Below are 25251 nucleotides of genomic sequence, written 5' to 3'. Positions count from 1 at the left end.
AGAAATTATCACCCTTGTCTGCACGTCATTTGCTCTATCTGTAAAATGAGTGTTTTGTTTTTTAACTGTGAATTCACCTAGTCATATCATTTAACTCATATTTTTTTTCATCTCATTCACGAAGATACCAAGAAAAATTTTGCCAAATGCTCTGGGAAAGCCCAGATACATTATATTTATTTGTTAGTACCCGTTTAGTTACCTTATTTTATTTTTTAATACATCCCCATGACTTACTTATTTTGTAACCGGAAGTTTGTACCTTTTGACCCCCTTCACTCATTTCATCCACACCCCACCCTCTGCCTCTGGCAACAACCAATTTGTTCTGTGTACTTATGAGCTTGGTTTTTGGTTTTTTTAGATTCCACATATAAGTGAGATCATACAGTATATGTCTTTTTCTGATTTATTTCACTTAGCATAATGCCCTCAAAGGCCCATCCATGTTGCCACAAATGGCAAGATTTCATTCTTTTTATGGCTGAATAATATTCCATTATACATACACACACACACACACACACACACACACACACAGAACATATGCTTTATCTGTTCATCCATTGATGGGCACTTAGGTTGTTTCCGTATCTTGGCTATTGTAAATAATGCTGCAGTAAACATGAGGGTGCATATTTCTTTATGAATTAGCTTTTTCATGTTCCTTGGATAAGTACCCAGAAGTGGAATTGCTATATCATATGGTAGTTCTATTTTTAATTTTTTGAGGAACCTTTATACTGTAAGGGGGATTCTTAAAGAAAGATAGAGCATCATATTTTGAATTAGATAGGCCAAATACAGGGAGCTCTAGCATATTCATCACTGGTCCACACCCATTCTAACTCCATCAAGGCCAAAGATAAAGTGTGTAAGGTGGAGTCCTGAAAATGGTGCCTCCTTGGGATAAAGTGGTAGTAGTAATAAATTCTACGTCAGAGTTTTTAGAACACACGTTATATTTCAACAACACAAGAAGCAGGAACAGGAGAAGATGCCATGCTAAGTCCAACAGACTGACGCTAGGTGAATGCCTCCTGGGCACTGAAAACTGTGGTGAGGTTGCACACGTGAACCTGCCCTCCAGTGTTAGTGCTGACAGCAGGCCATGCAGCACGCAAATATCAGAGGACTGACATGGGCCTTATTGTACTTTTCCACTTTCCAAAGTAAGTGAACAGAATAAACAACAAATAAATAGGTTCTACTAAAAAAAAAAAAAAGCACAAGCAAAGGGGAGAAATGCCCTGTGGACTTCGACAGGAAAGGTTACTTCCAAAATTAATTCTCTGTAGGAGATAGAATAGATATAATTGGTAAAATAAAAATTAAAAAAAGGAAGAGAAGAACTTAGACAAAAAGAGAGCTGGTCAAGATAAAAGATCAAAAACACATAATATACACACATATACAGAAACACCCCAAAATGCAGCATGGCAATCCAAATCTGCATACAGCAGAAATGACCCCACAGAAAATTGATTGAGGACAACCAAAACATACACAATTAGTTAGTCTATATTTATTCATTCAGAAAATATTTACTGAGCACCTGTAAGGTGTGAGGTGTTGCACTAGTAAATGTAAAATAAGCCTCAGAGGGTGCACAATGTCGTGGGAGACACAGCCACACAAAGGGTTCTGCCAGAATGCCAGAAAAGGTTAAACAAACTTAAATGATGGAGAAAAGGTACTCGGCGTGTGTTCGTGTGGATGTGTGTATAGTATACATTATGGAAATATGGAGAAGATACAGTGTTATATCCTATAAAAACGGGTATTACAACAATGAAAAGAGGTGGAGGAAGACAACAAATGCAAAAGGAACTAAAAAATGGAGAGAAGCAACAAAGATAAAACAGCTTAAGCAGAAAAAAAGATCTAAATGTCGTCATTTACAGGATTTTTCTAGTTGAGATTAATGATGAGACCCCAAATTCAGTGCCTTGTGGCTTTTAGAAGAAACCAACATTCTTCTCTTAAAGCTCATTCCTACAAAATGACTGTTAACAACAAAAAGGATAAAAATTAAGTTGTCTTTGGACTTCCATAAAACTACATGTCATAAAACCATGGAAAGAATCCACAGAGTTTTGAAAGGGAAAGTCTATAACCTCACAATTAAGTCTCTAGCCAACATATTTATGTGTGAATAGACAGTGTACACTTACTAAAATTTTTACAAAAAGATGAGATGGAGTCAAACCCACAAGAGTTCAAGAAAATAAATGCTAAAAGCCAGAAATAGTTCTTGAAAGGGAGCCTTGATATTGCTGGCAGAACATTTGGGAGGGTGTAAATCTACAATTCATTCATGTGGGAATAAAAATAAATAAGGATTCAACTAAGTAAGTTAAAAAGGAAACTGCCTCAAAAATCTCAAGAAAAGAATGCTGGAAATAACAATAGAATTAGAAATAACTGAATCAGAAAAGTAAAAGAAAAAGAAAATCTCTGGTACTTTTTGGTGCCTGTTTTTTCTGGTGCTAGACCTGTCTGCTCTCCTTCCCACCCCACCCTACCAAAAGGGTGGGAACATGACCCAGGCGGGGCCAGAGTATTCCTTCCACTGCCCTGGCTACAGCAATTGGCTCACAACTGGATTGTGACACCATCAAGCTAATCAAAATGCTTCAACAGGACTTTTTCCCCTAGGTATTTTAATTTAATTTAGTTTAAATAAAATATTTAGGGCATCTAGAAGAAATAGAGAACAATGTAACAAGTTCCTGTATATTTACCACCCAGCTTAAAAAATAAAACAACTAAAGCAACACCCTTGGTACAATTTTCTGATCCCATTTCCCTCTGGTTCATACTGTACCTATTTATCATGTACCCTTACCTATACATGCTTTCACACTTCTACTAATATTACAGACAATATGTGATATTGTTGTGTATGCTTTAAAGCGTTATAGAAATGGTATTACATGGCCAGTTTCTTTTTTTCTCCCTCAACACTGTGTCTATGAGATTTATTTGTGTTAATACACAAATCTCATGTTTATCTTACGTGCTGTATAGCAGCCCACTGTATGACTATACCACAATTTATTTATCAGCTCTCCGAGTTCTAATTGTTTTCGATTGTTTATTATTACATGCATAATCATAACACAGATTCTTTTGCCGGTCTACTTATACATTTGTATGAGAATTTCTCTAGGGCAGTGGTTTCAACTTTTTAAAGTGACTTGTAGTAAGAAATGCATTTTATATTGTGATCCAGAGCAAAGGAATGTATAAATGATTGTATAATTGTTTCATGAAACAATACTTGACCTCTGGATAGATTCCATTCTGTTCTATCCTACATTAATTTTTTTAAAAGTGCTGATCATTATCCATTAATTCACTACCTGCTAATTAGTATGCAAGATGTCATTACAGGGGGAAACTAGATGAAGGGTATACAGGATCTCTCTGTATTGTTTCTTATAACTGCATGTGAATCTTTAGTTATCTCAAAATAAAAAGTTAAAAATAAAGAATCCATCACTATGGAAAATCGACAGTGATAATCCAACGTAAGGATAATTACTGTTCCTGAAGTAGAGAACGAACATATGAAAGATGTACTTAAAGATGTACAAGATGTGTCTATTTGTCTACTCAGTCCTTCAGCAAGCCACCCTTTTTTTTTTTTTTTATAAAGTGCTGTATGTTTGGGGTTTTTGGGTTTTGTTTTTTTTTTTTAAACTTTGGGTTTATTTATTTATTTACTTATTTATTTATGGCTGTGTTGGGTCTTCGTTTCTGTGCAAGGGCTTTCTCTAGTTGCGGCAAGTGGGGGCCACTCTTCATTGCGGTGCGCAGGCCTCTCACTATCACGGCCTCTCTGGTTGCGGAGCACAGGCTCCAGATGCGCAGGCTCAGTAATTGTGGCTCACGGGCCCAGTTGCTCCGCGGCATGTGGGATCTTCCCAGACCAGGGCTCGAACCCGTGTCCCCTGCATTGGCAGGCAGATTCTCAACCACTGCGCCACCAGGGAAGCCCAAGCCACCCTTTTAATTGTATACAGCCACAGAACTACTTCTGGAATGTGGCTCAGCTAATGTTAATGGTATTATCTGAATGAGATTTGTGATACATCTAAAATTTTTTCATCTTGATGTTTTTCTGTATTATCTATAATGCGCACATTTCTTCTTTCCTGAAATATAAATAGAACAGTGGGGAATAAACCCATGTAACTCAGAAAAGAACTGAATAGAAAAACCTATTTTGGTTTTGAATGCAAAAACTGAATATTATTAAAATGTCAATAATCCTAAAGTCCATAATTTGATACAAGTCCAGTCACAAGTCCAAAAAAGTTTTTAGTAACTAAATTAAGCCAAGAATACCAAAAAAAACTCACAAGGATAACGAGTTTTAAAAAGGAAGGTTTCTTACGAGGGAATGAAATTAAAAGTGTTATCAAGTGCTATAAGTGAAACAGTGACACAAGAAAAACAGACCAATGGAACAAAAGAGGCCAGATACAGATGTTACTATAAGTGACTTTCAAACTTCTGGATGTAAAATAATGTCTCCAATTTTAGAAGTGATGAAATAAATCTCAAAAAAAAAAAAAGACTGACAAATCAGTTAATATAAATATGTTACAAATCTAATAAATTGTTTTCAATTTTTATGGATAAAATAATAAAAACATTGTAGGCAAACAACAAATAAGAGAATTCTGTGACATGAATATGAAAGACAGAGGGCTAATATCATTATAAAAGGAGATCTATGACAAATAAGAAAATCATTAAGAAATAATGCATAGATATTAGAAAACTGCAAAGGAGGAAATACAGTTAAACACATAGTAAATGTTTATTCTCTATAATGGAAAAATGCAAACTTAAAGTGAAGGACTATTTTGCCCATCATATAACAAAGTTTTTTGTTGTTGTTTTGAGAAAATTCAATCCTATTTATGGTGAGATGCAACAGGCCCTCTCTTTTCTTACTGGTGGAAGTATAAATTGGACAATAATTTGGCAATATGGATCTAGAGCCTTTAACTATTCACAACCTCTGACTTTAGTAATTCTGCTTCTATCAATCTGTCCTAAGAAAATAAACTAATAAAGGTTACCTTTATAACTTTTTTTTCCACATTTTAACATCTCTAAAATGTGCATGTGTCTTACAATTGATGGGACCTTACACTAACGGGCAGGGGTTTTTTTTGTTTTTGTTTTTTTTCTTTCTTAGTGGTACAAGAGTATATGCCTTACAACCAATGGCTTCTTAGATTTGATGAAATATAGTATATGGCTATGAAAATGTTTACAAAGAATGTGAAATAAAACATACATGTTAAAAAAACACCATCCCATAATATAGAGCATAACTACAACTATGTAAAAGCAAACAAAACCACAAATACACAGAACCTATGCATAGAAAAAATAATTTTAAAAAGTTAACAGTGATTGCCTCTGGGTAGTTGGCTTATAAATACTTAGTTTTCTTCTTCCTTCAAATTTTCTCTTTTGTCCCCAAACTTTGTTCAATAGATCATGCAAATGTTTTTACAATGGAAACACCTTCTCATAAATAATACTTTTAATGACTAAATAACCATTTTTTAAAGTTCAAACTGTGGAATATCTGATCATCATGTCTTTTCAAAGCACTAGTCAAACAAATATGATTTCTGTTACTTTGGCTATGAAATTTCATTAAGAGTAGCACTTGGCTCAGATTCTGGAGAGAAAGCCAAAAAAAATTCTTCAGCTCTGCTCCCAGGGAACTCACTCAGGCCCTGTAGATTTTTAGTAGATTTTGGCAGCTTGGCAGCATTCCCTTTCCTAAGACACAGTAGAATATTTCATATTCCTAACTTATGTGTGAGCGCCTCTAAAGATGACCCAAAGTCAATCACTCAAATGCCTCATCTGAACATGTTCAGTGACGTAAGTGGAGAGGAGTGTGTTTGAAGGGGGATGGGGAAAGGGAAGCTAGGAGAAGAGGTCATTTGGGGCATTAAATACCCTCACTGTTATCCCTTAAAGTATTTTAAAGGGGAATAAATGTCTATCTGTAGGTGGCTAATGAGTATCTCTAGGCCTTTATGTCTAACTTCCAAATGTGCTGTTCAATAATAGTTTTCATTTCAAAGATTTTCCACGAAAGCTTAAGGGAGTGGGAAATTTATCATTGAAGACAAGAGAAGTCTCAAGATTTCCATAGGTAAAACCATAAAAAGCATAACCAAACTGCTAACTCACTGTAAGAAAGTCAGCTCAAAAATGAGCCTTGTTTTCCTTCATATAGGTTATTTTAAAATGAAGAATAAGTAAGAAAGGAACATTTCCAAAAGTCTTTCATAGAGCTTGCTAATTTAAACTTAGTCACAGTTACCTTCGCTCAAACTAAAAAAACTAAACCATCACATTAAAATAAATTTCAGGAAAGTTCAGAAATTACCATTCCTTTATCTTTTATTCCAAATAGGACTCACAGATAGAAATAATGCAATCAAAAAGTACACCTATGGCAAATAATTGGGCCAATAAGATTCATTTTTAAAAATCAATGGAATGGGGGCTTCCCTGGTGGCGCAGTGGTTGAGAATCTGCCTGCCAATACAGGGGACACGGGTTCGAGCCCTGGTCTGGGAAGATCCCACATGCTGCGGAGCAACTAGGCCCGTGAGCCACAATTACTGAGCCTACGTGTCTGGAGCCTGTGCTCCGCAACAAGAGAGGCCGCCATAGTGAGAGGCCCGCGCACCACGATGAAGAGTGGTCCCCACTTGCCGCAACTAGAGAAAGCCCTCGCACAGAAACGAAGACCCAACACGGCCATAAATAAATAAATAAATTAAAAAAAAAAATCAATGGGATGGAGATTATATGAGTACATGTATTTGTCAATATTCAGTGAACTGTTCTCTTAAAATGGGTACATTTCATTGAATGTAAATCTTAAAATAAAAAAAAGTACACCTAAAAGTTCTACTGTATTTGTTGCATCCCAAATAGGCCTCTTCCCACCACAAAATCACTGATTACTTTCACAGATATAATAAATTACAAAGCATATCATTATTATTATATATGTTATGATATCAAATCCATTATAAAACATATTACATATGTCAAAGTACCTTCCAATCAATGCCCGCTATCCCTCAACCATTCCATTTTAAAATATACTTCCTAGATGTAATTAGAAGACACCACAACTGCATTTTGTACTTGAAAACCTATAGAAACAAGTGAAAATCACTGGACAAATTATAAATAAGAACTTTCACTGATCATCCTTTTTCTCAGTTCAAAATGACTAAGAATGAACCCGTTTTTATAAGTTTTGTTAACAGAGTTTGAGGGAGCACCATTTTCAAAAATGAACAATTTACATAGAAATGAAAAACTTGTAAGAAATGTTTTATGCACCCTTACTCATTTGGAAGCCTTGATCAGACTTACATCAGAATAAAAACTCTTTTACAAGAAAAAACCCATGTCCTTGGGAATTGCTCCTTAATTCTAATGTATTGTAACCACTGAAACAATTTAAAAATAGAACTAGTTTATGAAATTAGGAAGACATACAACTACCAATTTATTATTATAAATATTAATTAACCTACTAGACTACTGTTCCAGGAAAAACAACCAGAAACTTCATTCACAGTAATGTTTCTGTTGACAGCTCCAGTCATTTGTTGGAGTTAAAATTTTCTACATCTATTAGCTAATAAAGATTGTCAATGGATAATAATTTTACATTTGAATTTCATAATCTCAATTTATAGCAGAGATCTGAAGCTAGGTCAGTATTCTCAAAGACTAGGAAGTGTAATCAAAGCATCAGTTCTCACTGAAATTCACAAATGGCTATTTTTCACAACATTATTATCAAGGGAAACTTGTAATTCTTTTTTTTGGGGGGGGTGTCTTTCTTGTAAGCACATACATATACAAAATAATCATCAAATTTTGGTTAGATACTGTTACTGGTATTAAGGCAAAGTTTATAGTTACAGTGTGAAATACAACCATTTAATAGCTTCAGTAAGCCCTGTGCCTATCTATGAACTCTCAATCTATAAAACATTAACATGGGATAGTAAAGATGAATGTCATTTAGCTGAAGTTATCTCTCATCCTATAGACTTCCAGGATTGTAAAGTTCTTCTGGATGGGTAAGTTAATAGATCTCTCATCCTTCCACAGCTGGAAGAGACTAGATGAGTTTCTGCTGGAAATTTAAGACATATAAGTCATAAAATTAAAATATTTATTATTTCATTTAGAAGCAGTAAAGATTTCATCTTAAACCAACTATTTTAATTACCAGTGGAACACTAAGTATGTCCATAATTAAAAAGCATGCTAATATAGATTTTTTCCTTGTTAAGGGAATCTCAGCTAAATATTACCTTTAAGCTGCATTATAAATCTATACATGCATGTACACAGACATCCATACCTCAGAAATGGAAAACTGTCCAAACTATTCCACATTATTTCATTCAGTCATTCAACAAATATTTATTAAGCACCTATTATATGCCACTTGGGACTACTCAAAATCATTACTTTTAAAATATGATTTGAAATAGAACATAGAAAGTATTTTTTGATCAAATGGAAAGGTTTTTCTGCCACTAAAAATTATCTAAGTATAATCTGCATTCATTGTATTGTTTATTTCATTACATTATGTTTACTGCAGTACTAACTTTAACATTTTATATCTTGGTCTTTTAGAGAGACTTTTTTAAAAAAAATTGAATTATAGCTGATTTACAATATTGTGTTGGTTTCAGGTATACAGCAAAGTGATTCAGTTATATCTATATATATATTTTTTCCAGATTATTATCCATTATTGTAGAGAAACTTTTAGGGCCAGTGTAACTAAACTTAATTTGGATAGACCTAATTTGAGTTTTCCGAATAGGCCACACTTCTCCATATGGGTCCTAGTACACATATGCAAATACATAATTCTTCTGAGTTAAAGTTGACACCTTACTTCAGAATGTCCCATGTACTCAAGATACCAAGCTTGTAAATTGCCTCCCCTCATCACCATCCCTGCTCATTCAGGATTACCCCCAAGTTACACCACAGTCTTCTCTTTTTCTCTTAACAGGCCTATTCTGTACTACTATTGCTTTGTTTGTTTCTTAAAATTCAATTCTTGACAGGCCCTCTCTTTCTCGTAATGAAAACTGTGTGCCCCTAAACCCCTTTCCTTTTTGGGGTACCTTGGAAAAACTACTCAGTTCCATTTTTGTAAACCAAAGAAAGAGTTCAGTCCCTATCTGGTAACTATTTATTAGGTAACTACTTATATGCCAGACACTGGGCTAGATCTCAGAAATGGCTGATAAGCATAAAAGCAATGGCTAGAAATATTCCTGTAGTAAGGAAAAGAAAAATCACTGATTTTAATATAAGATTAGATCTCATAAACAGTGCAATTAATCTTGGAAACTCATAAAAGTACCTAGAAATGCTGTTTTATAAACATACTGCTTTTCTTCAAGTATTAATATTTAGGAAAAATAATGTCTTATTCAACCTGTAATTGTTTTTATATTTAGTTTCATCACTGTAATTGATTTTCTAATATTTTTCAGGGTGGCGATGGTTTTTCTATTGTATAAGTGAAATATAAACTTAGGCTATAATAAACACCAAGCAATCATTATTTGTTAAATTGTTTCCCAGAGAAGATGGTTCCCAAATTCCCAACAACCCACTCACAAATAAACTTCTAAGGTACAAAACACTTGGAAATTGGGGATGGCTTATTTTTTATTTCTATATTTACAATCCTACAGGCTTAAGAAATGGTGCCACTACTAAGATAATATCAATGAATTACTAGTTTAAAATAAAAAATTATTCGGAAGATTGTGAAGCTATGTGCAAATCTTCCATCAGTCTAAGGACTGAGTGTGGGAAATTCTGTAAAGAAGTAAAATTTGGTTTGTGATATAATCTCTATTGTATTTACTTTTGACTTCAAGTATAAGATACTAGTCCTGAAAAGGTTTTCACAGACAAGCTGAGTTTCTTTTTATACACTGGTCAATAAGTTAAAAAAACTCCACAAAACAAAACCTGTTCTACAGGCTTCTGCACACATACAGGAAATATTAGAGAAAGTACAGTCATTTTACATTATATCTAGAGTACAAACCCTTTTAATAGGTTCATTGACACCCTGCTTAAGTTTTCATTTCTGCTAAGTTGTTCTGCCTTAAAGGACTCACTTGAATCAATAACTAAGGACATCTTTTTTGAGGCTGGCGAACTAGAAACATTGCTTAGAATGATGCATCTTTAAGCAATGACTCACTTTTGCAGCTAACAATATCTACTTCCTTCTTACACAGAAGAATGATTACATGCCTTCCATCGATGCCTTTAAAAAAACATATAAAATTAGCATACAATCTCCCATGTTAAGATTGTACAAATGAAGTTTTTATTGGAATGTGAATATATATTTTAAGAGTTTTTTCTTTTTTCTCTTCTCTATTGCTTACATACATATATGCATCTGGTTAAAATAGTTCTTCAGCAGAACAACAATATTATATAAGAGTTTGGTGCCAGCTATAAGAACAAAATAACTGCCTTATTCCTTAATTTGAAATGTGCATTCATTTTGTATCAAATGGTAAATTTGATATGTAAATTGTATAATTTTTATTTTCACTCCAGAACTTTGAAAAAAATCATGTGTCACTTATTGGATCTAACAGAAGCATTCAACATTCAAATTACATATCCCTTTATTTACTGGCATCATTAACATTTCTAATTGAATTATGAGGGAATGCTGTAATTTATAATATTGATAATATCAAACATCACAATGATTATTTTAAATTTACTGAAAATAGACGGAACGAGGTAACTTTTGAATTTTTATTCAGTTGAAAGAGAAACATGAAAAATGGTATCCTGCCACTATTTTATTTTTGGAAACTCTTTGTAAATAAAAACCCATTTCCAAAATAAGATATTCCATGGACACGGAATAGTTGGTAACGATTCAAGTGCCTCAGGCAACAGAGAAGTATTGTTTTGTAGTTGTTTTTTAAAACCTCTCCTAGTAACAGCAGTTTATCATGCACAAAGAAACAAGGTAACAGCACAGTTTAAAATGAAAATATAAGCAATAACTGTAAAACCTCAACTAAACTAAAGGTTATCATATTAACTCCATCTCTGTGAACCGTTATAGGTAACCTGGTTGATACTCACCAAATGTTACAGAAAAGCCCAGGCTCGCCTAAGCAACGAAAAGTAGACACGTGGTGAGGTGCTGAAGACAGCTCTCTCTGGGGCTCAAAGCACTTTAGATGAAGTAGCCTTTATCTTCCATTTAATAGAGGGTGCCTTCTATTACCAAAGCGTGGCAGAGAAGAGTTTCCACAACCCTGTCTTGACTTTCTGTCTGCCTCTTTGAAGAGTAAGTTACCACCGGAAAAAGTTAGCAGAAAATGATCACTGAACACTCACACAGGGCAGCTGTAAATTTCCACTCTCCTTGCTTGCTCTCAGATTCCAAGCCTTGCTTGTCTCTTAAACTGTCACAGGCAGTTCTGTTTCTGGTCAAACCAGCTTGCTTATGCGTTCTCCTCTCCTCCTCTAATGCACTCTTTTAGATACATACCACACAGTCACAGCTCCCTCTTTTTCTTCCTCCTTCCCAATCATGCAATGTCACAAGAATGTGTGTAAAGCAATTAAGTTGAGGCAAATTTAATTCTTGGCCAAAGGAAAAAAAAAAAAGAGTCTAGGGATAAACAAAAATTTTTTTCTCATCACATTTTTTCCTTTTAAGTCCTATACTTGTTCATGCATGGTTTTGTCAACAAATTAAACTGGCCTGACCATCTTGTTTAAAAATTTAAACAAAGGCATGTTGATAGTGATAATAACAGACTCATTTGCTAATATGTTAGTTCCCCAGGGAAGATGCTATTCCCAATCATAATAAGAAAGTGTAGCAAGTAAATACACAAGTATTATTAATTGAATCTTGAGATTTTAAAAAGCAAGGGAGGCGGGGGCGGTGGGGGGTGGGGTGGTTGGCATTGGCACAATGGATAATGCCTCTGACTATGGATCAGAAGATTATTCTAAAAAGCAAGGGAGATGTTAGAATGAGTATTCATAATTTAATTTCAGTGTAATTTTGTGAAAACTTAAGTTTTTAAAAAATACGGTATATTTTGAAACTTAGAATCAATTTAGTTATAAAAAGGAAATTATAAAGAACATAGAGAAATATTAACACCAAAACTATTAAATGGAGCAGCTTACACCATTTATGTGCAAACCAAATGTAACTATTTGGTGTAGAATGTCTCCCCCTCCCTCCCCACCCCATCACACACAAGCACTATTTGTCAGGATATGTAATACCTCTTCAATGAGAATTTTAAAAGCTAAAGTTTTCAAAAAACATTTTTTCATTAATATACATGTATAATTATAGAGTAAAATTTCTTAAAATTATGGATCTTTCTGCAAGGTTTGAGGATGAGGAATTAGGTAGAAGGCTGAGTGGGATGGCTAGTGAAAGGCTTAGATGGCCTTTATTAGATTCTTTGGAGTTAAAAGGTAAGCTTGGAATACATGCTAGCTCTGTGAGGATGCTAGTCAGAGCCTGCTTTGGGGTTTTCTTTTTTTAACTAATTAATTAATTAATTAACTTATTTTTGGTGTTGGGTCTTCGTTGCTGTGCGCGGGCTTTCTCTAGTTGCGGCGAGCGGGGGCTACTCTTCGCTGCAGTGCGTGGGCTTCTCATTGCCGTAGCTTCTCCTGCTGCGGAGCACCAGCTCTAGGCGCGCGGCTTCAGTAGTTGTGGCACGCGGGCTCAGCAGTTGTGGCTCAGTGGGCTCTAGAGCGCAGGCTCAGTAGTTGTGATGCAAGGGCTTAGTTGCTCTGCGGCACGTGGGATCTTCCCGGACCAAAGATTGAACCCGTGTCCTCTGCATCAGCAGGTGGATTCTTAACCACTGAGCCACCAGGGAAATCCTCTGTTCCAGTTCTTTAGCGCCAAAGACTTTTAGGTTCTCTGTCTCCCACTATGTTTCCAATCAAAAGTTTTGTGCTCTTCTAACAGATCTCCCAATTACAGAGCTGACAGAAATAGTTGTTAGACCTATTATTACTTTAATCTTACTCTCTGCAGAACTAAAATATCTCTAAGAATATGAGCTTAAACAAATTGAAAGGTAATTATTTGTACTTGGTTGTTTATCCTTACGAAAAATAAGCGAATAAATCTTGGCTTTATTTCTTAATCTATATATCATATATATTAAATATATATTTCTTAACTTATATATACTTATTTTAAAATATATATTTCTTTATCTGGCTCATTTAAAGTACAGTTTAAAAATTTATATATGTTACAAGGAAATTTTAACACCTAAAAATTAGGCATCAAGAAGACTAGGGCTTCCCTGGTGGTGCAGTGGTTGAGAATCCACCTGCCAATGCAGGGGACACGGGTTCGATCCTTGATCCGGGAAGATCCCACATGCCGCGGAGCAACTAAGCCCGTGTGCCACAACTACTGAGCCTGTGCTCTAGAGTCCGTGAGTCACAACTACTGAGCCTGCGTGCTGCAACTACTGAAGCCCATGCACCTAGAGCCCATGCTCCGCAACAAGAGAAGCCACCACAGTAAGAAGCCTGCATACCACAACGAAGAGCAGCCCCTGCTCACCGCAAGTAGAGAAAGCCCGTGTGCAGCAACGAAGACCCAACACAGCCAAAACTAAATAAATAAATAAATAAATAAAAGAAGACTAGAGATTAGTCTTGCTGTTTGTTACTTCAAATTAGTAGTTCTGTAAATCTGGAATCTTATTTCCTATTTTTAAAGAAATAATAAATGGAAATTATCCCCAAACCCTAAAGGGTATTAAGAGCCTACTATCTTTTTAAGATTATACTCAAAGAGTTGTGGTATAACTGAAGAAGTTCAGAATTTGTAAGGGTAGCACTTAGAATAACTATAAGGCTGATTTTTTAAAAGTCACTTTAAAGTTAGACTTTATATCAATCTGTGATGGAGTCTAAGGCACAAAATAAAGACAAGGCATTTAATACATAATTAAGCAGATTGTCTGCATATGAATGTATGTTTATATTTGATTCCTACTAAATACCATTTTTTAAGATGCATACAAAGAAATCACAAAAAGTGACCTTATATTAGGCCACAAAGACATCAGTAAATTTTCAAAGGAGAAATAGTGCAAACTTCATTCTGTGAATACAACACAATAAAACTAGAAGTTATTTTTAAATTTTTCAGAAGATAAACAAACTGTTCTTTAAAAATACCCTATTAATACCTGAAAATTTAAAAAGAACATTCTTTCAAAAATTATTTGGACAGAGAATTAAAAGTACAATTATAGGGACTTCTGTTTCAGACTACGATGGAGTAACAGGGACTAGATTTACTCTTCTATCTTATATAATTAAAAAACTGGACAGAATTAATAAAACGATGGTTTTCAGACACTGGACACCAGGCAGCTCAGCCCAGTAATCCCTAAGAGAAAGGAAACAAACAAAGGTAAACTTCACAATTGCCCCAGTCTGCAGAGCAGGAAGGGGAACCCAAACAGAGCATGGCAGTCTCCCTGAGTTCAAAAGACAGAGTTGATAATTCAAGGCCAATGTGGCTAAAATTCACAGGGCAAAATACCAGAGAGGGAGAGCTGCAAAGACAGCACCAGAGATCTGCAAAAAGTTCCCCTCAAATCTTCACTGAGAAGTGATCAGTGCACGTCCATGCCAAAACTCTCCAAGGCCAAGGAAAGAACTACTGGAAAGAAGCAGGCTGAAGAATTCCCACTACACACACAGGCTGAGAATAAATAGGTCATGTTCCCAACAGTCAGAGTAAAGAAATCTCATAATAAATGGGAGATTGGGTTGAGTACTCAGAAAAATATTGCCTCAGTAGCAGGACCAAATTAGTCTTAAAGGTTGTTCTGGTCCCCCCCTAACAGAGCTTACAAGTGAGCTTGAAAGGATCAAATTGTTTCCAAATAACTTAAGTGTATCCTAGAGTAGAATTAAAAATTTTTAGAAATCCAGCACACAACAACATAGAATCCACACGTTTAGCATCTAGTCAAAAATGACCAGGTATGCAAAAAGCAGGAAAACACATGCATAATAAGGAGAAAAACTTAATCAATAGCAAATAACTCAGAAATGACACAAGTAACAGCATTAGTACAAAAAGACATTAAAACAGCTATTACAAATATACTCCATACGTTTAAGAAAGTATAAAAAAGCATAAGTATGTTAAGGAGAGCCCTGGAATATATTAAAAAGACCCAAATCAAATTTCTAAATATTAAAATATTAATATTAATAGGGGAATAAAGCAAAGAAGGAATATGTCAGCCAATATGACAATGCATCATCAAGCTGGCCACCTGTTAAATCTATCAGACTGAACCTCTTAGAAGCTATATGAACTGCATTTCAGGATCACCCCTAGGGTTCACGGGTGGGAGGGTGGGAAAGGAAGAGGAAGAATTTATCTACTGGTTCTCATCTTGGATTGATCAAAGTCTTTACCTAAAGGGCACTAACTCCCCTACACTTGAGTTTAACTTCTCTATTCTTCCCGGTTGCACATGTGTGGGTCTGGGCACTGAGTGGACCCCAGAGCAGTGGCCACATGGAAGCCCTGCGGCAGGTAGCAAAGGGCTTGTAGAATGACAGGAGATGAAGCTATTAGGTTATGCCTGCATGAGGGTTTGCATAGAGGTGAAATGAGACAACTGAGTCCTAGAGGATCTGCAATGGTATATAAGAGGTATCTAAAACAATTGCTCAAACTTCCACAAATTAGGCCAGTGGGAGTCCTTTCAAGATAGTTCCTACATCCTTCTGATACGATTTCAATAATCTTTGAACTTTCATTGCTTTCTCATTCAACACAATGGTGCAGGCTCACCTTGTATTTATTTTCTCCCAGATCTGGGCTATTTCTCCAGGGAGAAGTTTTCCCAATGTGAGGAACAGTGCACTTACCCTTGCTCAAAAGTGTTTACTTACTGCATTCACCTCCAAGATCTCTGTTGGTTTTATGCTTTTTAATCAAATTTGAAGTAGCTCCTTATGGTCTAGCATTCTATGGCTCAATTATAAATTTACTTCCCCACCCACCCAGGATATCTAATAAACAAGGCAAAAGGAACACAGGGTACCAGGAATAAATACTCCCACATGAAAAAGGGTAAGTGAAGAAACATTCATCTATAATATGTATGATACTTTGCTGGACAGGAAGAGCAAGGTTCCCTGCCTGGGATGAGCTCCTTAGCTACCAAACTGGCTGCCCCTGGTTCTAATCTCTCTAACCCCTGGGAGAATCCTCCCTATCAATTGTCCTCCAACGTCACATTTGAGAGGGTCATTGTGGATGGTTCATGACTGACAGCTCTCCTGCTGAAGCCAGTCTACCTGTTTGGGGGCCAGATTTAGGGGTCTGGGAGTTGCCAAGGGATGAAAGAACTTTATTTCTCAGGCTTGAACTTCTTTGACAATACAACTGTCTTGGATTATCATTTGGCTTTTAATCACTTTGCCTTTTGTCTTCTACTCATCAAAGCCAGAAACTGTTGAATCTGTTGTGATTTTTGTCTCTAACCAGCTTCCTTGGTCTGCCCATTACTCAAGTCCCCAGGTTAAAATGCTTCCTTGTTGGTCTCTTCTTCCAAAAAAATGGGGGAACCTCCCCTTACACCCAGGCCGCATCCCATTAGATTGCTCTGTATTCCGGGGTTGACTGCCCCACAAGGCAGAAGTAGAAAAAGATGCTTGGGTTTTCGGGCTTCTCCTAGATTCTAATCATATCTTTCTCACACTTTGTGCCTCCCTACTTTTGCTCAAACTAATTTAGCTCATGGCTGTGATCACACTGGAGACACAAATACGCAGGTATAATGTTTAGGAAGTTCTTAAGCTCTCAGGTCCTGTATATGCCTTTTTAGTTATCCTTTTCCATATGAGCTCATTATCTCTTACTCAAATTCCTTTGACTCAAATTCTACCCAGGTGGAGCTCTGCAAAATCACATATTGCTCCACTTGAATGATTATGATTCATTTCATTAACCTGTGACTTTGCTTATTTACAATACCATTATCATGAGGAGGGTGGCTTAAAATCTGGCAATTGGAAGTGATGTCTGGAACGTCTTAAATAAGACATTCTCCCCCTGCCCCCCGCCTTTTTTTCCTACTTTACTCATATCATTGGGTCATTCAGCATTTTTTATTGCAAGAAGGCAGAAATTTTATAGCCTCCTTTCACCCTTACCTTGTGTGCATTTTCTTAAAGACCTCTTAGCCTAGTACACTCATTTATTACTTAAATAAATTCCTATTCATCAGTTCTATCCGTCACTCCACTTCCCATGGTCCACTTCGATATTTAACTCCCTATAGAAAGGGGTAAGCCTCTATTTCCCCCACATTCTTCTCTCCTGATCAATAACACTGTAGTTACCTACATAGATAATAAAGTTTTTGTGTTTGCTTTAATTATACTTCTAAGGTTGGTGAGGGTAAAATAAAACAAGAACTCTAGTACTTTAACACAGAGTGTAAATTAACATAACTTTTTCCTGTAGGGATATTAACAATAAGTTGCAAAAGGCTTAAAATATTCATATTCCTTTTTATTTAGTAATTCAATGTCTACAAATTTATTCTAAGAATAATAAGTATGCAAGGAAGACTATATAGGGATATTTATTACACTACTTATAGCAAAAAACCCCAAAACTAAAGTCCAAAGTATGTGATTGATTATAATCATTGGGTTCCATGTGGCATGGGTATTGGCCAACCAAAGCAGATGTCCAAAAAACCAGCATAGTTGCAGGCCATTCAGCATGCCTACTGAATATTGAGCAGGGTTCATTCATTAATACAGAATATCATGGTCAAGTTGTTTAAGAACATTTAAAGAAATGGGGATATATTTATTGCATAATATCAAGTTTTAAAAATCCAAGATGCTAAACTTAGTAAAGAATACGAGCCCCCAATTTTTGTTCTATTTTTTACATAAATATTTCCTTCTATTTGGACATGGAAACAATACCAAATGTTAACATTAGTTGGAACACCAGTGATTACATTCATATATTCTTGTTTTCCAAATGTTCTAAAATGAACATATACAGTCAGTTTTGCTACAAAATGAGGTAAGTGTTCCTAAAAATCTCCATGCTATGCAATATCATGCAATAAGAACCACAGGAATTGTGGGGAAAACAGGGTTGGAGCTCAATACTCAAAAATTTCATCAGACATATTTTTTCTCTTAAAGTAGGAACCTAATAAAAATAGTAGCACACTTTTACACATGTTAAGTGGTTTAAAAAAATGCATAAATACCACAATAAATATGGTACTTTTCCTTGAAAAAGACCTGACATTTTGCTTGTGGCGGTGGATGTTAGGAGACTTATAGCTTGTGAATTATTTCAAAATAGTGGAAATAGGATTATCTGAAATCAGCTGGAGAGTTGTAACACCAAACGTGGATGAATGTGACTCATATAACATGTGGTACACAGAGATAGCTGGTACATGCTTGAGGTGTGTGCATGTCTATGTTTTGTGCATTTCTCCATGGCTTATGTTTTGTGCACTTCTCCATGGCTTGGTTCAGCTGGGTGTTTTTCTGCATTCGTAAAACTGTACAAAAGCAAATGAGAAATCTGCATTATGCTCAAATGTTTCCTAATATATCAATCATATTGGAACAAATTTGTGTTTTCAAAACAAGTGTTAAAGCAGAAATGACTATTACTTTCACCACTGTAAAATATATGTATATGTATATGTTGAATATGCTAACAAGTACTGTGAACCTATTGTTATAATTTTGCTAATTTGGGTAACTACAGATTTTTTTTTTTTTTAAGTGGTATTCACCTCTTACTCTCGCTGTTTTGTTTTTTTTTTAAACATCTTTATTGGAGTATAATTGCTTTACAGTGTTGTGTTAGTTTCTGCTGTATAACAAAGTAAATCAGCTATATGCATACGTATATCCCCATATCCTCTCCCTCTTGCATCTCCCTCCCCCCCTCCCTATCCCACCCCTCTAGGTAGTCGCAAAGCACCAAGCTGATCTCCCTGTGCCATGCAGCTGCTTTCCACTAGCTAGCTATTTTACATCTGGTAGTGTATATATGTCAATGTTACACTCTTACTTCATCCCAGCTTACCCTTCCCCTTCCCATGTCCTCAAGTCTATTCTCTGTCTGGTCTTTTATTCCTGTCCTGCACCTAGATTCATGAGAACCTTTTTTTTTTTTTTTTTAGATTCCATATATATGTGTTAGCATACTGTATTTGTTTTTCTCTTTCTGAATTACTTCACTCTGTATGACAGACTCTAGGTCTATCCACCTCACTACAAATAACTCAATTTTGTTTCTTTTTATGGCTGAGTAATATTCCATTGTATATATGTGCCACATCTTCTTTAGCCATTCATCTGTCGATGGACACTTAGGTTGCTTCCATTCACTGTTTTTTTTCTCCTCACTTCTCATCTATGCTTTTGTTTCTCTATTTTTCTCTTTTCCTAAAGATTACAGTATAGGTACAAAATACCACAGCTACAACTTCAGGTAGCCCAGGAATAACATTTGACTTTTCTTCAATAGTCTTATGCCAAAAAGGGAGCCCCAAAGGAAAGAATTTATTTATTATCTTAGGAGTTTGTCATGCTATCCATGTACCATAGATATCTCTAGTTCTTCTCATAACTCCCATTTCAGACAGAATTAACATCATGGCCCTGGAACTTGCTTAAAGATATTCAAATTGATTTCATAAAAGCAGAATATAGAAGAAATGCCAGAGGACAAATGTTTTAGAGGTGTCCAAGTTGCACTGAAATAGGGGTTAATTGACAGAATGAAAACACATTTCCAATTGTCCATTAATTGCTAATCCTTGGCCAAATTTGGAAATCTTTAAAAGTTCTTAACTTCAGCAAGATAACAAAGCTTCTTCATTAGTCTGTTTTCTCTCTTATACTAACTCTGCTTCCATCTCCTCCTTCTGCTTTTTTTAGGAAGGAGGAAGCTTGAATTACAAAATTTAGGTGACATCTCTGCCCATTGGCTGTATTTCCAAAATGTCAGAGCAATCTCTCAAAGCTGAGACCATCAATCTTTTTTTCACTTTCTAGCACTACTGTGGCCCCCTACTGGTACTGCACTGCAATGGCAGCTGCAATATTTGGCCCTGAGCAGTAACATCTACTATGCCAGTCCAAGGAATGACTGCCTTGTTTCCCTAATGCCAAGATAAAATATATCTCTACGTATAACTATTTAGTAATAAATAAATATAGATATATAGTCTCTGAAGGCCTTTATGTGATAAACTATTCTGAACACTCTTCTCATATCAAGTGCCTAGTCCATAGCATCTTTGAAATTAGGCAGACCCAGATTTGAATGAAAACAGATTGTACGTAAGTAACATATCTTTAAATTGGAGATAACAGTATACACTCCAGGACTAGTTGTGAGCATCAAGTGAAATAATATACATACATGCCTGACTTAGTTAACTGTTAAATGTTAGACACTGCTCCACTCATAAAAAACAAACAAACAAACAAACAAAAAAAAACTCTAGCATATATTAAATGTACATCATCCAACTTGCAGTTGCTCTGTCACTACTCCTGAATGGGGCAGATCCACTGGAGGAGTCACAAGCAGTTTGTAGTCAACCTCATTTACGAAACACTTAGTAGATGCAAAGTGCTATAGTAGGTGCTCCAGAGATACTCATAACCCACACACCAACAAGTCATTAACTATGTATTTAAGGACTTTTAAATTTGTCTTATATACCAGCTAGACCAAAAGAATTCTGTTAAAAGAATTTTGGGTGCAGCTTTTTTTTTTTTTTGGTCACACCACGAGGCCTGCGGGATCTTAGTTCCCCAAGCTGGGACTGAACCCGGGCGCTCGGCAGTGAAATCACAGAGTCCTGACCACTGGACCACCAGGGAATTCCCTGAATGCAGCATTTTTAAAAAGCATAGGATAGGAGTACAGAAACCCTGGAGTTTAGTCTAATTTACTCTAAGCAAAAGACAGAGTTGGGGTGGGGGCAAGGGAAACAGGACCCTTAACCATTTGATCTAAGTAAGAAAATTACAAGAAGTCTCAAAGGTTCCATAAGCGGTGCAGGGATTCCAGAATATTTGTGAATTTGAGATTAATAGCAAACTATCAAGGAGATGCTCTATAACAATGCTTTATTTTATACTCGATTAATCCACATCTTTCATTCTAACAAAAATTTGGGGGTATTTTCTATATGACACAAAGTAGTTTTCATAATGAACTTCAATTAATACCATCCATACTTTCAGGGTTGCTACTAGCTTATATGGTACTTTGGTAAAAGTCAGAAAAAGGGACAGGTGCAGTCAAGCAGACGCATAGATTAACCAGCAGATAGCACCTTCATACAAAGAACAAGTACCCTTTTCACGGGCAGATGCAGCCCTGCACCAGCCTGGTACACAGTTTGATGTGACAGAAGTGGGGATGTGAGATGGATTTCAGGCCCCACTCACTTCCCTGGCCAGTAGCCTTTGGGCAGTGGACAAGCCATACAACTAAATGCAATGGCCCTGAACATTTGACAATGGCAAGACTCTGTTACAACTTTCTTATCACTTCAGTGTATAGGATTCATTCATCCAACCATCTGAGGGAAATCTGCTCTTTGGGAGTACAGAGTAAAATAAGAAATTCATATTTTATTAGGGGATATAAGACATGTACCAAAAATAACTATAGTGTAAGGCAAAAAGTTATGAATTACAAATGAAAAGACTAATGAAATACCAAAAAATTCAGAAGAGCCAAAAAAAACATACCTTGAGGAATCACAGAAGGTTTCATAGAAAAGGCGCACCGAACTCAGTTTTGAATGATGGGTATGATTTGGTTACATGGAGATAGGAATAGAGCATTAGGAAGTATAAGATATAAATAACAAACAATAATTTAGCTTATCAGAAGCAAATGCTATGTGAATGACACTAAAAAAATTGAAAAAAACAGGTTGGGATCAGATTGTGAAGAGCTTTAATACTAGGTTAATGAGTTTAACTGTTAATTTGTGGGCAAAAGGGAGCCATGATGTAATCAAACTCTTTTTCATGGATATGAATGTGGCAGTGTATAAGAAGAATCAAGAAGGCAGAGAAACAGGGGGAGATGAAATTAAAGGCAATTGCACTAGTCTAGGATGGCAATGAAAGTAACTAGGCAGTGGGAATGAAAGGACTACATGAGTATCAGAGACAATAGGTTTGGCAACTGAATAAATGTAGATGGTAATTGAGAGAAGAGACAATATGATGAGTTTCCATGCCTGTGTGAAAGAGTAGATGGGTAATATCTTCAAAATAAATAAGGACCAACGAAGGAAAAACAAATTTTTGCAAAATAACCAGTTGCTTGATATGTAACAAGTTTGAGGTGCCAGCAAGACTTCTGGATATAGATGCCTACAAAGGCAGTTGAACACACAGAATAGAACTTGGAGAGAAAACAGAGCCAGAGATATATTGGGGGTCACTCATTCTGCCAGTGCAATATGAGAGACCAAAAAGAAAGCCAAGGACAAACCTTTAAGGAACGGCTATAAATTGTGATAGAAAAAACTGACTAAAGAAACAGTAGTTAGAGAAGGACAGGAGAACCAGAAAAGTATACTATCACTATGAACAAAAGAGACAGCATCAAGAATATGAAGTGTGCAACAATACGGAATACTGTAGAGCGGTGATGAGCATCCTGCCTAAACCTGTAATCTAATTTCTAAGGCCCTCTTTCAATTCTTACAAACCAAAGGTATCAGGGGAAATAGGGATATTCAGAGAACCACTTAGGACAAGGAAAGGGACCTTTAAGAATTCATATTCCCCTAAAATCCTAAAGACATAGGCTGATAGAGAGGCCAAAGCCAGGCTGGGATCACCAGAGCATACCGTACTATAGCAAAGCATAAAGCAGGCAGAGGACTCCAAGCCAGTCCTTCTGGGAAATTGGTAATATTCGTTCTGATCCAGGTAGCATGGCTCAACTGACTTGCCTTGAACACTGGATGAGAGGTTGGAGTCTTAGTAGTACCTGACACACAACAAATAGTCCGGGGCAAAATTAGGATTGTAAGAGGTTAGGGATGAGGTAATGGAGGCATGAGCATATATTAATGTTTCCAAGTGTTTGATAAGGAACAGAAGGAGAGCCTGAAGGACTAATGAAAGGGATTTTTGTTGCTTGCTTGCTTTTTTTTTTTTTTTTAACTTTGAACTCTCAGTAGATTGGGTGGAACAGATATCAGAAAGATGCAAGAGGATAATTAGTGAGGCAAGAGTCTTAAGCCCACAACGGAAGATGGGATCAAGAACATAAGTGGAAAGTTTAACCCCCAAGAAGAATGATAGATATCTTTCTAAAATGAAAAAGGAAGAGAAAGTGTGAGTAAAAAAAACTGTCCAGGTAAAGAGAAATGAAGTTAGAAAGCACATGATTGCTTCCATTTTCTCAGAAAAGAAGGACTCAAGATCATCTGAAGAGAATGAGAGTGGAGTAATAGAATGTGCATTTGAGCAGAGTGAAAATTGATGTTATCAAAAATCATGTAGGGACTTCCCTGGTGGCACAGCGGTTAAGAATCTGCCTGTCGGGACTTCCCTAGTGGCGCAGTGGTTAAGAATCCGCCTGCCAATGCAGGGGACACAGGTTCAATCCCTGGTTGGGAAGATCCCACATGTCGCGGAACAACTAAGCCCGTGTGCCACAGCTACTGAGCCTGCGCTCTAGAGCCCAAGAGCCACAACTACTGAAGCCCGCGCACCTAGAGCCCGTGTTCTGCAACAAGAGAAGCCACTGCAGTGAGAAGCCTGCACACCACAATGAAGAGTAGCCCCTACTCGCCGCAACTAGAGAAAGCCTGAGCGCAGCAACGAAGACTCAACACAGCCAAAAACAAAATAAATGAAAAGGAAAAAAAAAAGAATCCGCCTGCCAATGCAGGGGACATGGGTTCAATCCCTGGTCGGGAAGATCCCACATGCTGCTGAGCAACTAAGCCCGTGCACCACAACTACTGAGCCTGCGCTCTAGAGCCTGTAAGCCACAATTACTGAAGCCCGAGCACCTAGAGCCTGTGTTCCGCAATCACAACAAGAGAAGCCACCACAATGAGAAGCCCGGGCACCACAACGAAGAGTAGCCCCCGCTTGCTGCAACTAGAGAAAGCCCGCACAGCAATGAAGACCCAACACAGACAATAATAAATAAATAAATAATAAGTTAATTTAAAAAAAAAGAAATGAAGGGGTGCCAAAATAGATAAATAAATAATAATTTTAAAATATCATATAAATGTAGTAAGAAGAAAAGCTAAAGGCTATAACTTGCATACATCAAATTCTAAGCTCGATAGTTACAATTCCACTTACAATTGCACCACAAAAAATAACCAGGTGAAAAAAAAATAAATAAATAACCAGGTGAAATACATGCTATGGTATTCCTCCAGCTTCCCAATTCAAGGAATAACAAACAATGAGGTAAGAAAGAAGTCATGGAATCCTCAGATACAATATATCAATACAATAGCATTATAACCAACAAAAATGGGCTTAGTGCTATAAACATAGTCACATGGTAATGACTCTCTTATTTCCCTGCCCTTCTTTGCTGGATCTATTTTCCGTTTTTTCCCACAGTTGATACTTGCATGAAAAGTTCTTCCTTGAACCAGTTAAGAACACAACATAGCTTTTAATGAAAGAACAACTCTCATCCTATCAAGAACTGACACATGTTCGCTCTCTTTTTATAAAGTACGTCATCTTCCAATTTTCTGAGTTTTTACAAACTTTCACTTTGCTACAAATTACTGAAATCAGAGCTATACAAAAAATTTTATGTTGGAAAATCATATTACTTCTGTTATAACTCTTTAAAAGTACAATTTGTAAGCTGGTGCTCCAGAACCAAGAAGGAAAACAGGATCTAAAAAGAACACAGAAAGGACAAAGAGAGAATTAGGCTGAATAAAGGGACAGAAGACCTTGAGTTACAAATTATTCAGTTTAAAATGTTCTGGGAGGGAGAAGCGAGAGGAGGCGTTGGCG

The 25251-nt window shown here is 36.3% G+C and overlaps 1 protein-coding gene across 4 annotated transcripts in view; it reads right to left on the bottom strand.

Annotated features, from left to right (window-relative positions):
* The window catches only part of CAB39L (calcium binding protein 39 like), a 95666-nt gene that overhangs the window by 49064 nt on the left and 21351 nt on the right, over positions 1–25251 (bottom strand). The window contains exon 1 of one of the 4 annotated variants that reach the window (XM_059903004.1): positions 11245–11656. The exons of 2 other annotated variants lie outside the window; for them this stretch is intronic. The gene's annotated coding sequence lies outside the window, so the exon portion shown is untranslated. Of the gene's footprint in view, positions 1–11244; positions 11657–25251 lie in introns of those variants that run through there. One more of the 4 variants, XM_059903007.1, reaches the window with a different exon arrangement.

The sequence above is a fragment of the Balaenoptera ricei genome, chromosome 18 (genome assembly GCF_028023285.1).
Source record: "Balaenoptera ricei isolate mBalRic1 chromosome 18, mBalRic1.hap2, whole genome shotgun sequence".
Classification (NCBI taxonomy): Eukaryota; Metazoa; Chordata; class Mammalia; order Artiodactyla; family Balaenopteridae; genus Balaenoptera; species Balaenoptera ricei.
The sequence above is the reverse complement of the archived record's forward strand: the minus strand, read 5'-3'. Positions and strand labels throughout refer to the sequence as shown.